We start from the raw sequence: 17194 nt of genomic DNA on the forward strand, positions 1-17194 counted from the left end.
CATACGGTAGGGTATTGTTTCAAATGAAATTGCACTACCATATGGTAGGGTATTGTTTCAAATGAAATGGCACTACCATACGGTAGGGTATTGTTTCAAATTAAATGTCACTACCATACGGTAGGGTATTGTTTCAAATTAAATGTCACTACCATACGGTAGGGTATTGTTTCAAATGAAATTGCACTACCATATGGTAGGGTATTGTTTCAAATTAAATGTCACTACCATACGGTAGGGTATTGTTTCAAATGAAATGGCACTACCATATGGTAGGGTATTGTTTCAAATGAAATGGCACTACCATATGGTAGGGTATTGTTTCAAATGAAATTGCACTACCATATGGTAGGGTATTGTTTCAAATTAAATTGCACTATTGTACTGCTCTATTTCGTTGTTGTAAATTCGTGGTATTATGGATTATGGTAATGCATATTTCTCTTTAACATAATTTACTATTGTGCAGACCCTATTCACAGATAACGGTTTTCAATTCAAACACTGAATATGTACACTATTTCCCTTATAATGACCATTCAGTGATAGTAAAATATTCTCCCCCCTTTCTGCCACACCACATCTGGATTACACTGGGGCCAAATGTGGAGCATAATGGTTTTAATGCTCCTAGATAAGGGGAAGGGTGTATACTGTAACTTCCACACCCCCCACAGCAAAACAAACCCAGCAATTAGCCTGGCCGTTAAAGCCTTGGGGTAGCTGTTAAGAGAGAGATGCTGGAGGGAAGAGAAATGATTCGTTATCTCCTCCAAACTTCCTGGTTCTTTAACAGGCAACATATGTGTCTCCATGTTGCCGTACCTACACCCAGACCATTTCATATAGGCTGATGAACTGAAGATGTGCTGCTACTGGAGACTCTCCTTGCCTTAACTCTCTGGGATTTACTGGCAGACTCCTCCTCATTAGTTTTTGTCACTCGCCGGTTCCAGGTGCTGGAATAAATGAGACCACTATCAGCCACTGCCTTGATAACTTCCCTATCTCATTAGGTTCCACATCAAAGTTAATCCGAGATGTGAATAGTAATTGGAGGAATAGACAATGCCATAGATCATTGGGCGTTTGTAGAGTGTGTCATCTCACAACATCAGCGGCCTGGTGCTGGGAGGGAGGGAGAGAGAGAGAGAGAGAGAGAGAGGGAGAGAGAGAGAGAGAGAGAGAGAGGTAAGATGAGAGGGGAAGGAGTAATGGTAGAGGCATAACAAGCAAGCTGCTCAGAATGAATGAGCTTACCCAATAAGAAAAGAATCACCAATCAGTGTGTGTTGGGAAAATATAATTTAGGAATAATTGCTTGATTGCTTTTCTATAGTAGCCTGATTTGACCACACACAAGAACTGAGAATTAAGATGTCAAGACAAGAATTAATTTGGCAATCGAGGGCACACAAAGTCTCTCCCATCCATGGGCTCAGAGCAGCCTAGCTGGAGATGTAGCTCACTAATGATGAAAACACAGTGGTAGATTGCGTATTCATTTCCCTGCCTCCATTTTGCATAAAGAGAACCATGCCTAATGCCACAGATGCTTGGATATCATGAAAAAGTGTGTGTATGCTAACACATTTAATTGGCATTTTTGCATATTCCACTCCAACGTTGATAGCTGAGGGCAGCTGATTGTTCAGTTTTGTGTCCTCATTGATTTCTGTTTTTGGGGGGACTGACTGGGAGTAGTAATTGGTGTGTTCCACAGTTCTCATCCCCAAACAATGCTTATATTGAAGTCTTCTCTCCTCTCTCAATTGCCATTTGGTTGATGCTTAGAGTGTGACTTTTATTACCTGCTACCCGCTTTGAGAAAGGGAATGTTTTTGTCTTCTAACAAAGTGTCTGTGGTCAGAGTGGCACATTACAGAATAACAGAGTGATAGACAGGAAGGCTGTGTGGGTAAGAGTAGCATAACACCCACATGGACCCATAATGACCAGCTGCATCCAGACACAGCATAGCCATTAATGCAGCAAGCTGCTTGATTTTCATTGTTGTGATAAAACATGGCCACTATATAGGGCCTAAACATGGCAGGAGGTTATTAGTAGTAATCATGGTATCTGATGCAGGACAGAATCCAACATTAGTGGCTACATTTGGACCGGATCCGAGCGGTCCCCATTCAATTTATATTTGAATAAGAGAGGTCCAAATCTGAACACATGCACATGAATTGACACATATATTTGCTCCAACATGCATTAGTTTCAATAAGGCTGAAAACACTGCTGCTGTGACTCTGACTGCTCACACTGTCCTAGGTAGCAAGCTCTCTGCAGGTTCCATCAGGGTGCATTTACGGTGGCCTCATAAACTATTCAGACTCCTTCACTTTTTCCACATTTTGTTAGGTTACAGCCCTATTCTAAAATTGATTAAATTGTTTCCCCCCCCCCTATCAATCTACACACTATACCCCATAATGACAAATCAAAAACGGGTTTTTAAAAATGTTGAATAATTTCAACCAAAACAAAAAGTATTCAGGCCCTTTACTCGGTACTTTGTTGAAGCACGTTTGGCAGTGAAGTCTTCTTTGGTATAATGCTACAAACTTGGCACACCTGTATTTGGGGAGTTTCTCCCATTCTTCTCTGCAGATCCTCTCAAGCTATGTCAGGTTGGATGGGGAGTGTTGCTGCACAGCTATTTTCAGGTCTCTCCAAAGATGTTTGATCGGGTTCAAGTCCAGGCTCTGGCTGGGCCACTCAAGGACATTCAGAGACTTTCCCAAAGCCACTCCTGTGTTGTCTTGGCTGTGTGCTTATGGTCGTTGTCCTGTTGTCCTGTTAGTCCCAGTCTGAGGTCCTGAGCACTCTGGAGCAGTTTTTCATCAAGGATCTCTCTGTACTTTTGCTATGTTCATCTTTGCCTTGATCCTGACTAATTTCCCAGTCCCTGCCGCTGAAAAACATCCCCACAGCATGATGCTGCCACCACCACGCTTCGCCGTAGGGATTGTGTCAGGTTTCCTCCAGATGTGACGCTTGCTATTCAGTCCAAAGAGTTCAATCTTGGTTTCATCAGACCAGAGAATCTTGTTTCTCATGTTCTGAGAATCTTTAGGTGCCTTTTGGTAAACTACAAACGGGCTGTCATGTGCCTTTTACTGAGGAGTGGCTTCCTGATTGGTGGAGTGCTGTAGAGATGGTTGTCCTTCTGGAAAATTCTCCCATCTTCACAGAGGAACTTTAGAGCTCTGTCAGAGTGACCATCGGGTTCTTGATCACCTCCCTGACAAAGGCCCTTTTCTCTTAATTGCTCAGTTTAGCCGGGTGGCCAGCTCTAGTAAGAGTTTTGTTTCCAAACTTCCACAATGTAAGAATGTTGGAGACCCACTTTGTTCTTGGGGTCCTTTAATGCTGCAGCCAATTTTTGGTACCCTTCCCCAGATTTGTGCCTCGACCCAATCCTGTCTCGGAGCTCTACAGGCAATTCCTTTGACCTCATTGCTTGGTTTTTGCTCTGACACACATTGTCATCTGTGGGACCTTATATAGACAGGTGTGTGCCTTTCCAAGTCATGTCCAATCAATTGAATTTACCACCGGTGGACTCCAATCAAATTGTTGAAACATCTCAAGGATAATCAATGGAAACAGGATGCACCTGGGCTCAATTTTGAGTCTCATAGCGAAGGGTCTGAATACTTATATAAATAAGGTATTTATCTTTTTATTTTTTATACATTTGCAAAAAATTCTAAAAACCTGTTTTAACTTTTTTGTTCTGGGGTATTTTGTGTAGATTGCTGAGATTTTTTATTCATTTAATAAATTTTAGCATAAGGCTGTAACATAACAAATGGTGGAAAAAGTCAAGGGGTCTGAATACTTTCCAAAGGCACTGTATTTTCATTGTCTCTCTCTCTCTCTCTCTCTCTCTCTCTGTGAGAGCATAGTAAAGAACCCAACATTTGACCAACTGAGGACCTTTTGTTAGTTTAGGGTTTAATTGGGTTTAGGGGTAGGAGCTAGGGTTATGGTCTGGAGATAGGGTTAGGTTTAAGGTTAGCGTTAAGGTTTGCTTTTGGGGTTAAAGTTAGGGTTAGGGAAAATACGATTTTGAATCGGAGTGAATTGTGTGTCCCCACAAGGTTAGTTATACAGGATTGGGTGTGTTTGTGTGTGTGTGTGTGTGTGTTGACATTCTGTGAGCAGTTGGGTAGGAAGGGTAATGAATGAGCAGGCTGGGGTCCTGTCAGGTGGATGTTATTGCTGGGGTTCTGTCAGGTGGATGTTATTGCTGGGGTTCTGTCAGGTGGATGTTATTGCTGGGGTTCTGTCAGGTGGATGTTATTGCTGGGGTTCTGTCAGGTGGATGTTATTGCTGGGGTTCTGTCAGGTGGATGTTATTGCTGGGGTTCTGTCAGGTGGATGTTATTGCTGGGGTTCTGTCAGGTGGATGTTATTGCTGGGGTTCTGTCAGGTGGATGTTATTGCTGGGGTTCTGTCAGGTGGATGTTATTGCTGGGGTTCTGTCAGGTGGATGTTATTGCTGGGGTTCTGTCAGGTGGATGTTATTGCTGGGGTTCTGTCAGGTGGATGTTATTGCTGGGGTTCTGTCAGGTGGATGTTATTGCTGGGGTTCTGTCAGGTGGATGTTTTTGCTGGGGTTCTGTCAGGTGGATGTTATTGCTGGGGTTCTGTCAGGTGGATGTTATTGCTGGGGTTCTGTTAGGTGGATGTTATTGCTGGGGTTCTGTCAGGTGATTGTTATTGCTGGGGTTCTGTCAGGTGGATGTTATTGCTGGGGTTCTGTCAGGTGGCTGTTATTGCTGGGGTCCTGTCAGATAGATGTTATTGCTGGGGTTCTGTCAGATAGATGTTATTGCTGGGGTTCTGTCAGGTGGATGTTATTGCTGGAGTTCTGTCAGGTGGATGTTATTGCTGGGGTTCTGTCAGATATATGTTATTGCTGGGGTTCTGTCAGGTGGATGTATTGCTGGGGTTCTGTCAGGTGGATGTTATTGCTGGGGTTCTGTCAGGTGGATGTTATTGCTGGGGTTCTGTCAGGTGATTGTTATTGCTGGGGTTCTGTCAGGTGGATGTTATTGCTGGGGTTCTGTCAGGTGGATGTTATTGCTGGAGTTCTGTCAGGGGGATGTTATTGCTGGGGTTCTGTCAGGTGGATGTTATTGCTGGGGTTCTGTCAGGTGGATGTTATTGCTGGGGTTCTGTCAGGTGGATGTTATTGCTGGGGTTCTGTCAGATATATGTTATTGCTGGGGTTCTGTCAGGTGGATGTTATTGCTGGGGTTCTGTCAGGTGGATGTTATTGCTGGGGTTCTGTCAGGTGGATGTTATTGCTGGGGTTCTGTCAGGTGGATGTTATTGCTGGGGTTTTGTTAGGTGGATGTTATTGCTGGGGTTCTGTCAGGTGGATGTATTGCTGGGGTTCTGTCAGGTGGATGTTATTGCTGGGGTTCTGTCAGGTGGATGTTATTGCTGGGGTTCTGTCAGGTGGATGTTATTGCTGGGGTTCTGTCAGGTGGATGTTATTGCTGGGGTTTTGTTAGGTGGATGTTATTGCTGGGGTTCTGTCAGGTGGATGTTATTGCTGGGGTTCTGTCAGGTGGATGTTATTGCTGGGGTTTTGTTAGGTGGATGTTATTGCTGGGGTTCTGTCAGGTGGATGTATTGCTGGGGTTCTGTCAGGTGGATGTTATTGCTGGGGTTCTGTCAGGTGGATGTTATTGCTGGGGTCCTGTCAGGTAGATGTTATTGTTGGGGTCCTGTCAGGTAGATGTTATTGCTGGGGTTCTGTCAGGTGGATGTTATTGCTGGGGTTCTGTCAGGTGGATGTTATTGCTGGGGTTCTGTCAGGTGGATGTTATTGCTGGGTTTTTGTTAGGTGGATGTTATTGCTGGGGTTCTGTCAGGTGGATGTATTGCTGGGGTTCTGTCAGGTGGATGTTATTGCTGGGGTTCTGTCAGGTGGATGTTATTGCTGGGGTTCTGTTTGGTGATTGTTATTGCTGGGGTTCTGTCAGGTGGATGTTATTGCTGGGGTTCTGTCAGGTGGATGTTATTGCTGGGGTTCTGTCAGGTGGATGTTATTTCTGGGGTTCTGTCAGGTGGATGTTATTGCTGGAGTTCTGTCAGGTGGATGTTATTGCTGGGGTCCTGTCAGGTGGATGTTATTGCTGGGATTCTGTCAGGTAGATGTTATTGCTGGGGTTCTGTCAGGTGGATGTTATTGCTGGGGTTCTGTCAGGTGATTGTTATTGCTGGGGTTCTGTCAGGTGGATGTTATTTCTGGGGTTCTGTCAGGTGAAAGTTATTGCTGGGGTTCTGTCAGGTTGATGTTATTGCTGGGGTTCTGTCAGATAGATGTTATTGCTGGGGTTCTGTCAGGTAGATGTTATTGCTGGGGTTCTGTCAGGTGGATGTTATTGCTGGGGTTCTGTCAGGTGATTGTTATTGCTGGGGTCCTGTCAGGTCGATGTTATTGCTGGGGTTCTGTCAGATAGATGTTATTGCTGGGGTCCTGTCAGATATATGTTATTGCTGGGGTTCTGTCAGGTGGATGTTATTGCTGGGGTTCTGTCAGGTGGATGTTATTGCTGGGGTTCTGTCAGGTGGATGTTATTGCTGGGGTTCTGTCAAGTGGATGTTATTGCTGGGGTTCTGTCAGATATATGTTATTGCTGGGGTCCTGTCAGATATATGTTATTGCTGGGGTTCTGTCAGGTGGATGTTATTGCTGGGGTTCTGTCAGGTGGATGTTATTGCTGGGGTTCTGTCAGGTGGATGCTATTGCTGGGGTTCTGTCAGGTGGATGTTTTTGCTGGGGTTCTGTCAGGTGGATGTTATTGCTGGGGTTCTGTCAGGTGGATGTTTTTGCTTGGGTCCTGTCAGGTAGATGTTATTGCTGGGGCTCTGTCAGGTGGATGTTATTACTGGGGTTCTGTTAGGTGAATGTTATTGCTGGGGTTCTGTCAGGTGATTGTTATTGCTGGGGTTCTGTCAGGTGGATGTTATTGCTGGGGTTCTGTCAGGTGGCTGTTATTGCTGGGGTTCTGTTAGGTGGATGTTATTGCTGGGGTTCTGTCAGGTGGATGTTATTGCTGGGGTCCTGTCAGGTAGATGTTATTGCTGGGGTCCTGTCAGGTAGATGTTATTGCTGGGGTTCTGTCAGGTGGATGTTATTGCTGGGGTTCTGTCAGGTGGATGTATTGCTGGGGTTCTGTCAGGTGGATGTTATTGCTGGGGTTCTGTCAGGTGGGTGTTATTGCTGGGGTTCTGTCAGGTGATTGTTATTGCTGGGGTTCTGTCAGGTGGCTGTTATTGCTGGGGTTCTGTCAGGTGGATGTTATTGCTGTGGTTCTGTCAGGTGGATATTATTGCTGGAGTTCTGTCAGGTGGATGTTATTGCTGGGGTTCTGTTAGGTGGATGTTATTGCTGGGGTTCTGTCAGGTGGATGTTATTGCTGGGGTCCTGTCAGGTAGATGTTATTGCTGGGGTCCTGTCAGGTAGATGTTATTGCTGGGGTTCTGTCAGGTGGATGTTATTGCTGGGGTTCTGTCAGGTGGATGTTATTGCTGGGGTTCTGTCAGGTGGATGTTATTGCTGGGGTTCTGTTTGGTGATTGTTATTGCTGGGGTTCTGTCAGGTGGATGTTATTGCTGGGGTTCTGTCAGGTGGATGTTATTTCTGGGGTTCTGTCAGGTGGATGTTATTGCTGGGGTTCTGTCAGGTGGATGTTATTGCTGGGGTTCTGTTTGGTGATTGTTATTGCTGGGGTTCTGTTTGGTGATTGTTATTGCTGGGGTTCTGTCAGGTGGATGTTATTGCTGGGGTTCTGTCAGGTGGATGTTATTGCTGGGGTTCTGTCAGGTGGATGTATTGCTGGGGTTCTGTCAGGTGGATGTTATTGCTGGGGTTCTGTCAGGTGGATGTTATTGCTGGGGTTCTGTTTGGTGATTGTTATTGCTGGGGTTCTGTCAGGTGGATGTTATTGCTGGGGTTCTGTCAGGTGGATGTTATTTCTGGGGTTCTGTCAGGTGGATGTTATTGCTGGAGTTCTGTCAGGTGGATTTTATTGCTGGGGTCCTGTCAGGTGGATGTTATTGCTGGGATTCTGTCAGGTGAAAGTTATTGCTGGGGTTCTGTCAGGTTGATGTTATTGCTGGGGTTCTGTCAGGTTGATGTTATTGCTGGGGTCCTGTCAGGTAGATGTTATTGCTGGGGTTCTGTCAGGTGGATGTTATTGCTGGGGTTCTGTCAGGTGATTGTTATTGCTGGGGTCCTGTCAGGTCGATGTTATTGCTGGTGTTCTGTCAGATAGATGTTATTGCTGGGGTCCTGTCAGATATAAGTTATTGCTGGGGTTCTGTCAGGTGGATGTTATTGCTGGGGTTCTGTCAGGTGGATGTTATTGCTGGGGTTCTGTCAGGTGGATGTTATTGCTGGGGTTCTGTCAAGTGGATGTTATTGCTGGGGTTCTGTCAGATAGATGTTATTGCTGGGGTCCTGTCAGATATATGTTATTGCTGGGGTTCTGTCAGGTGGATGTTATTGCTGGGGTTCTGTCAGGTAGATGTTATTGCTGGGGTTCTGTCAGGTGGATGTTATTGCTGGGGTTCTGTCAGGTGGGTGTTATTGCTGGGGTTCTGTCAGGTGATTGTTATTGCTGGGGTTCTGTCAGGTGGATGTTATTGCTGGGGTTCTGTCAGGTGGATGTTATTGCTGGGGTTCTGTCAGGTGGATGTTTTTGCTGGGGTTCTGTCAGGTGGATTTTATTGCTGGGGTTCTGTCAGGTGGATGTTTTTGCTTGGGTCCTGTCAGGTAGATGTTATTGCTGGGGCTCTGTCAGGTGGATGTTATTACTGGGGTTCTGTTAGGTGGATGTTATTGCTGGGGTTCTGTCAGGTGATTGTTATTGCTGGGGTTCTGTCAGGTGGATGTTATTGCTGGGGTCCTGTCAGGTGGCTGTTATTGCTGGGGTTCTGTTAGGTGGATGTTATTGCTGGGGTTCTGTCAGGTGGATGTTATTGCTGGGGTCCTGTCAGGTAGATGTTATTGCTGGGGTCCTGTCAGGTATATGTTATTGCTGGGGTTCTGTCAGGTGGATGTTATTGCTGGGGTTCTGTCAGGGGGATGTTATTGCTGGGGTTCTGTCAGGTGATTGTTATTGCTGGGGTTCTGTCAGGTGATTGTTATTGCTGGGGTCCTGTCAGGTCGATGTTATTGCTGGGGTTCTGTCAGGTGGATGTTATTGCTGGGGTTCTGTCAGGTGGATGTTATTGCTGGGGTTCTGTCAGGTGGATGTTATTGCTGGGGTTCTGTCAGATAGATGTTATTGCTGGGGTCCTGTCAGATATATGTTATTGCTGGGGTTCTGTCAGGTGGATGTTATTGCTGGGGTTCTGTTTGGTGATTGTTATTGCTGGGGTTCTGTCAGGTGGATGTTATTGCTGGGGTTCTGTCGGGTGGCTGTTATTGCTGGGGTCCTGTCAGGTGGATGTTATTGCTGGGGTCCTGTCAGGTAGATGTTATTGCTGGGGTTCTGTCAGGTGGATGCTATTGCTGGGGTTCTGTCAGGTGGATGTTATTGCTGGGGTTCTGTCAGGTGGATGTTTTTGCTTGGGTCCTGTCAGGTAGATGTTATTGCTAGGGCTCTGTCAGGTGGATGTTATTGCTGGGGTTCTGTTAGGTGGATGTTATTGCTGGGGTTCTGTCAGGTGATTGTTATTGCTGGGGTTCTGTCAGGTGGATGTTATTGCTGGGGTTCTGTCGGGTGGCTGTTATTGCTGGGGTCCTGTCAGGTGGATGTTATTGCTGGGGTCCTGTCAGGTAGATGTTATTGCTGGGGTTCTGTCAGGTGGATGTTATTGCTGGGGTCCTGTCAGGTGGATGTTATTGCTGGGGTTCTGTCAGATGGATGTTATTGCTGGGGTTCTGTCAGGTGGATGTTATTGCTGGGGTCCTGTCAGGTGGATGTTATTGCTGGGGTTCTGTCAGGTGGATGTTATTGCTGGGGTCCTGTCAGGTAGATGTTATTGCTGGGGTTCTGTCAGGTGGATGTTATTGCTGGGGTTCTGTCAGGTGGATGTTATTGCTGGGGTTCTGTCAGGTGGATGTATTGCTGGGGTTCTGTCAGGTGGATGTTATTGCTGGGGTTCTGTCAGGTGGATGTATTGCTGGGGTTCTGTCAGGTTGATGTTATTGCTGGGGTTCTGTCAGGTGGATGTTATTGCTGGGGTTCTGTCAGGTTGATGTTATTGCTGGGGTTCTGTCAGGTGGCTGTTATTGCTGGGGTTCTGTCAGGTGGATGTTATTGCTGGGGTTCTGTCAGGTGGATGTTATTGCTGGGGTTCTGTCAGGTGAATGTTATTGCTGGGGTTCTGTCAGGTGGATGTTATTCCTGGGGTTCTGTTAGGTGGATGTTATTGCTGGGGTTCTGTCAGGTGGATGTTATTGCTGGTGTTTTGTTAGGTGGATGTTATTGCTGGGGTCCTGTCAGGTCGATGTTATTGCTGGGGTTCTGTCAGGTGGATGTTATTGCTGGGGTTCTGTCAGGTGGATGTTATTGCTGGGGTTCTGTCAGATAGATGTTATTGCTGGGGTCCTGTCAGATATATGTTATTGCTGGGGTTCTGTCAGGTGGATGTTATTGCTGGGGTTCTGTCTGGTGGATGTTATTGCTGGGGTTCTATCAGGTGGATGTTATTGCTGGGGTTCTGTCAGGTGGATGTTATTGCTGCCCTGAGTTTGTCTGTGGCATTACAAGAGCAGGCACACTTCTATGTCCCTTACTGTCACACACACACACACACACACACACACACACACACACACACACACACACACACACACACGTCATAGGTTCCTTTAGCTCCATTTTATTTGATCTGCATTGGACCTAATTGAGTCACATCAAGGAATCAAGGAATCTTCTCACATCAAGGAATGTGGAAATGTTAAATTATTTATCTGGGGGATTAAACCACATTTTGGTTTGTTCTGCATGAACCTATTAGGCTAACTCATCTGCATTGCTAATGCCGGGTGCAGACAGCTGTCACTGCTGAGGAAAAACATGATCATGCAATCCTTGAATGAGTGATCCCAGTTCCGATTAGTGGCAGTGAACTTTTCTGAGCCCGTGATAAGGCTGCAAAATTCCCATGTTGCCAATAGCTTGGAAAATTATCCGACTGTAGGCAATGGAGAAATTGTGCCTTCCGGCTCATGGGCTTCAATCCAGGGTCTGCCCAGATGTACATTATTTAAAGCTATGGAAATGCCAACTGCCTATCTGGGGATTGCTAAAATAAGAATTTCTCCAGCAACATGTATGAATACGCTGACAGGAGAGGAAGGAGGGAAAAATATATATGCATTCTCGAAAAAGCAATTTGAGAGTAATTTCATGATCTAATCTGAGTAAATAAACAGATATATATATATATATATACAGAAATAATCATTAATTTGCTGCAATATTCTTAAAGGTACTCAGCGATATGTATTGTGAAGCTACTTTAACAGGATATCGTATGGATATACCCATTTTATTGTTTCACAGTATCATATCCTCTGTACAGTGGAATTGAGAGACAATTCGATGATTTTTTTTCTCTCTCTCACGACAATCATCTCTTGTTATTTAACTACAGTATGGTAGCCTGTACTGGCCGAGTAGTATCTGCTTGTGCACTGAACTGAATAGGAAGTGCATGAATATTGTATTATTTTATACCTCCATTTCCTGGTCAATCAGATGAATTCTTGCCTCTATGAATTTCCTTAGCAATGATATACTGTAGACTAACTTAATTGGCTAATTGAGAGACTGTCAGCGACTGACATGGGAAAAAAACTGCTTATGCACAACCAAATTTTGAAATTGCATTTAGTGTATTCTACTAGTCTGACTCTCAAAAGTACGTTGAGACCCCAACTGAGTTCTCCAAAAAATAATGAAAATAATAATAATCATTGGGGAAATTGATCCGCAGGCCTATAAAAGAGCTTGCTGTAGACTGTAGAACCTCAACATAGCCAGTGATGCCAACATGGTGGACACTATACGGGAGTAGATTGACAGTCCCTTTTAGAGTGTGTTAGCTCTAGCTAAATTGTAACCATGGCCGTTTTGCATAGCTCAACACCACCGTGCATACTGGGCAGTGCGGCATGAGCATTTCCACACTATGAAGAGCGGTGTGTTTGTGTGTGTTTAGGGTGAGGAGTAGCACCATTCCTGAGTACCTATTGAAATGAACACAAACATCAATCGAAGGCCGGCCATGTTTCCAACATTCGAGGGTCACACTGTAGTGGTCACCCCCACGCTCCTCCCAGGTTGCATCTGTGGCGTTCTAATGACGGCAGGAATATTAATCCCGACTCTCTGTTTTTGATTATCTTTTGTTTAACCACTATGCAAATGAGGCATGTGCACGCCATGGTTTCAGTCTCAGGTTGGTGTGAATGTAGTGCTGAACACTTCAGCATGACTAATGGACACAACTTCATTGGCTATGGTCATTATCAGAGATTCTGAAGTGGAGTATGAGCTCAGACATTATTATAGATGGATCCCTCTCTGTTCTCATGCACTCTCTAGTAATGTAGCTACATACGATTGTGAGCTGTGAGCAGCAGTATTTACCATATTATCAACATTCATAATAAATATCCTGGCTTGAATTTAATTGCATTATTATGACATCTAGAATGACGTTCTCTTATCCTGCCAGTAAATATGATTATTATTTCATCATTTTCAATCCCATATGCCTCAAGTGAGAATGTAAATAATGCTGCATCCTACACAGACAATGAATGCAGCTGAAGACCTTAGGAACATACATAGCCCATTGCTGGCATTGACTCCAAACACAGTCCATCCTTAACCCAGCAGTGCAAATCTGAATGTGGGGAGTCCCAGTGCACAAAGGCTAATCAGTAGTTGGGTTGGAGCAGAGAATCCGCTGGCCCACCCTATGTGACTTAACTTCTCCGTTTGTGCTACTACTGATCCTGTGGCCTTTGTGTACATTGTTATGAGCACTGACATAATCCTGGGATTTTCCTGGAGGCCGATCCCTGGCTGCCCCCACCCTGCTCCTCACCAGGCCTGTGGTTTGCCCCAGCCAGGAGGGCCGCGAGGGGTGGACAGATAGAGCAACAATGTCTCGGCACCCATGAGATACTTAAATATAGGGATGGTCTGGAGCTCTCGGTGATAGAGCTAGTAACCCATTTTAATCCTATTAACGCCAACCAACAAAGAGTAAATCTGCAGCTGGACAGGCAATGCCAGGCAGACTCAGGCTGGGGGAGAGACATTGGCTGGGATGGATATGGAGATGGGGATGGAGGAGGAACAGGAGTGGTTGAATCAATTCCTTGAGGGTGTTAGGGAAATAGATGGAAGGAAGGGGGAAACACAACAAAACCTAGACAAAAAAATAACTAACCAATGGTTCCTTTGTCCCACAAGTACGGAAAAAGCAGACCCCCAATTATCACTGATGTACACAAGGTTAACTTATTCAGTAAACATCCATTTCTGAGTTTGAAGCATGTGTTGTTGGCAGGTCCGGACAGTGTAGTAAATATATGGAAAAACAGGAGGTACAGGAAGTAGCCCCAGTGCCTTGTGGGTGCTGGTACCTAGGGGTCGCGGCACAAAACCGGGGAGAGAGTCAATGAGCTTTTGTTTTGGGCCGATCATGGGGCACTGTGGCCCAAGTGTGCTGGTGGTCTGTCCCCTCTCCTCTGTTTGCAGGGCGGTCTTACACAGCTAGTGTGGCAGCTTAAAGTCCCCCATTGTGACAAATGAGAGGGGAGTGGCAGGGCCCATACAGACAAACTGTTCTTTAGCCAAGCAAGGCAGGATATGACTCTTTAAGGGTGTGAATGGACAATAACCTCAGTGAAGAAAGGAGCTCTGTCTAGGAACATTGATACTGCGTTTCCTCACAAGGTGTGTCCAGCCATCCCTCATTGGGAGTTTGTGTGGTTGGACATGTCTCGCCCCTCCCCCAATCTTCCTCCTTCCAAACCATGTCCCTCGTCACCAAATGCATGTCATTTTGCCTGTGGTGTATTATGACACAGTAGTGACTAACACACAGCCTATAACCTATATGATTATAATAGTCACCGCGGCAACCAGGCGACCAGGAATTACATGTCATTATTCGTGTGCCGGGTAATCTTTGACATGGGTCATTAGAGAGCGAGGAGTCTCAGTCAGTGCTGCAGCACACAGGCTGACAAGGCCGTGAACCAACAGTCCAAAGGGAATAGCAGGGACTGTAATGGGCCTGACATCATTATTTAGATACCCACCATATAAAACCCTGCTTTCCTTCTGTTCCCTGTGGAGCTTGGTCATTCCAGTCTGGAGAAGTGTGCATAATGAGTGGAGCTGGGGAGAGGGATTGGCTGGCTGGCTGGATTGACGGGCGGGCGGGCAGCTCATAATGAGTGGAGCTGGGGAGAGGGATTGGCTGGCTGGGTTTGATGGGCGGGCTGGCAGCTCCTGTGAACCTCCTGTGAGGTCTACCCATCCCTCTTCCCAGGGCTAGGCCTTTAAGCACCCTGAGATCCTCCTCTGAGCCAGCCGCTGTAATACATTTATGTATGGGCCTGACCTTCTCCATAATGAATTCCTATCATATCCATTGACCTAAGCCAAATTCACAAATGTCCTCCGCTGAGGACATCTAAGAAGAAGAAAAAAAGAGAAACAGAAACAAGGAACAAATCAGTCAGTGACGAATGTTGTTCTTGTGTAAACTCCTGTTTTTACGAGCATGTCAGTTAGCAGCTAATTATATAAAGCTAATTTCAATGCTCTGTGACGATGAATTGGTGTGATAAAGATGCCACACAATGGAAGGTTAATTTCTACTCGTTTTAAAGAGGAGCTGATAAACACTGCAAAACTGACACAGGGACTGTAAAACATGCTTTAAACTGGGGTTAGCAATGAGACTCAGTTATGTGGAATGATATTCTTCAGCAATTAAAATAACATCCCAAGAGCAAGTTTTTTTGTAGTTGCTATTTTGGTCTGTTCATGCTGGCTATGATGGCTATCTGATATCTATGAAATACGGCCTTATAAATCCAAACAAATTGTGTCCAAAATAGTGTATGCTTGTGAAAGGTGTGCAGCTATGTGAGAGTATGTGTGACAGAGACAGAATGCCTGCTATGTAAGAGTATAAAGAGAAAATCCATAAAATGCCCAGAATGATCTCAGCGCACAACGGAAGAGAGAGACTTCCCCCTACCAGTTAAGATTGCATATTGTACCCAGGGAACTGTGTACTGTAGGTGAAATCGACTTGCTATATTGGATGTGAACTCCTGGCTACAGGTATATGATAAGCACATCTGTTTGCACTAACTGAGCAAATGCATTCACTGCCTTCCCTCGGCTGGAGTATTTGACTGTCTAACGCCCCCCACTACCCCCTCCCCAAACACACATGTTTACATCCCAGAAGCATTATCTGTATAAACTACAATGGAAAGAAAGAAAGGGAAATAAGTATTGAACCACCCCTACGCATAACCCCGGCTCATCCTGCTCGTAATTAGGTCTCTTCTGCTGTTGTTTGCAGCACACAGATGCCACAAAACAAGTGCTTCATGGGAGGAGGTATTTATCAACATTTCCATTTACTGGATACAAAAAGGACATGAGCAGTGATTTAATTTGGGGATGGAACGGAGCGTTTTTCACCATACACACAGTATGCTGTATCACGAATACAGCCCGTGAGGGAGGTGGGTGCTCATAACAGGAGATCAGCTTTCATTCCGAAAAGTACTGAGTTCCGCCACGAACGGCGTTCCACAGGTCAGAAAGTGTACTTGACAGGAAATATGCATACTGAGTGGATACTTCTCCGGCTTTTCATTTGCATTGTGAATTGATTTTGGTCCCATTTAATATAATATTATGTGTGGGTCCACGGCTGCTTTTAACTGCTAGTTACATCGGAGGCTTAATGATAATTGCGGCTGGTTGAGGCAAACTCAGGTAGATTATTTTGCACTGGCATCAATGCGTACTCGCCCACCTCCATCTCCCTCCCGCCCTCCTTCACACAGACACAGATGAACATACACAGGTGCAGGAGACAAAATATATAATGTACTGTAATAAAAGCAGTCTTTTCACAGCAATCAAGAATACAGTAAAAACTACTAGATACTGTAGTCATTTTTTTTCATTTAGCACAACAATTTCTCTATTCTTACACTGACTCGTTTCCCAGACACTTCTCTGTTAGTGTGTCTGGCCCTGCAGAGAGAAGGGTTGCAGGGAAATGTCAGCAGCTAATCCTCCCTAGATGCCCTGGGATCCCGATTAATACCAATATTATAATATGCTCAATCGCAGTGTTGTCTTCCATAAAAATAAAAGACAAATATGTACCACCCCCCTAATAATATGATGGTTATCTCCAGGCCTGCATATAAAACTGTTAAACCATGACTCCCAAAACACTGCAAATCATATTATTGTCATGGTCACGCTCACACAGGCCGGGATAGAGATTATTAAGCTGAACCAATAAGATGATGTTTGGTCTACAAATGAGCCCTAATTCAGGAGACGCGTTGCCAAATAAAGCTCCAGAGATCTTCATTAAGGACAGAGAAGCATAGTAAAGACAGTAGGATCCCCATTGAAGCCTGGCACAGGCTGTGTGTGTGTGTGTGTGTGTGTGTGTGTGTGTGTGTGTGTGTGTGTGTGTGTGTGTGTGTGTGTGTGTGTGGGTGTGCACGTGCGTGCTTGCGTGCGTGCGTGCGTGCATGTGTGTGTGTGTGCTGCACCCTTCCACCCTCCATCTCACCAACACTACCGCCTCCCTGACATGAACCTTTTGTAACAAAAAAATACAAAATATGTGGATTGTTTTAATCATTGATGAGGACCTTTGTATTGTGTTGTAACCTCTATTAGGACGGATTAAAGGGACAGAGGGACGCTGGCATTTGGTAAGTGTCATTGTGACAGCACTTGGTCCTGGCTGTCACTGGGAGCTATATCGCTGGCGTTTTCTCCTCTGTGTGTGGACTAATAAACCTAGAAATGACAGTTGCCTCCCTGCTGAATCCCTGATAGGCGGAAATAATGATATCAGTGGCCTACTAATCTTCTTGGCTCTGGCATCAGCCTATTGAGGCACC

This window comes from Oncorhynchus mykiss, chromosome 19, assembly GCF_013265735.2.
Source record: "Oncorhynchus mykiss isolate Arlee chromosome 19, USDA_OmykA_1.1, whole genome shotgun sequence".
Classification (NCBI taxonomy): domain Eukaryota; kingdom Metazoa; phylum Chordata; class Actinopteri; order Salmoniformes; family Salmonidae; genus Oncorhynchus; species Oncorhynchus mykiss.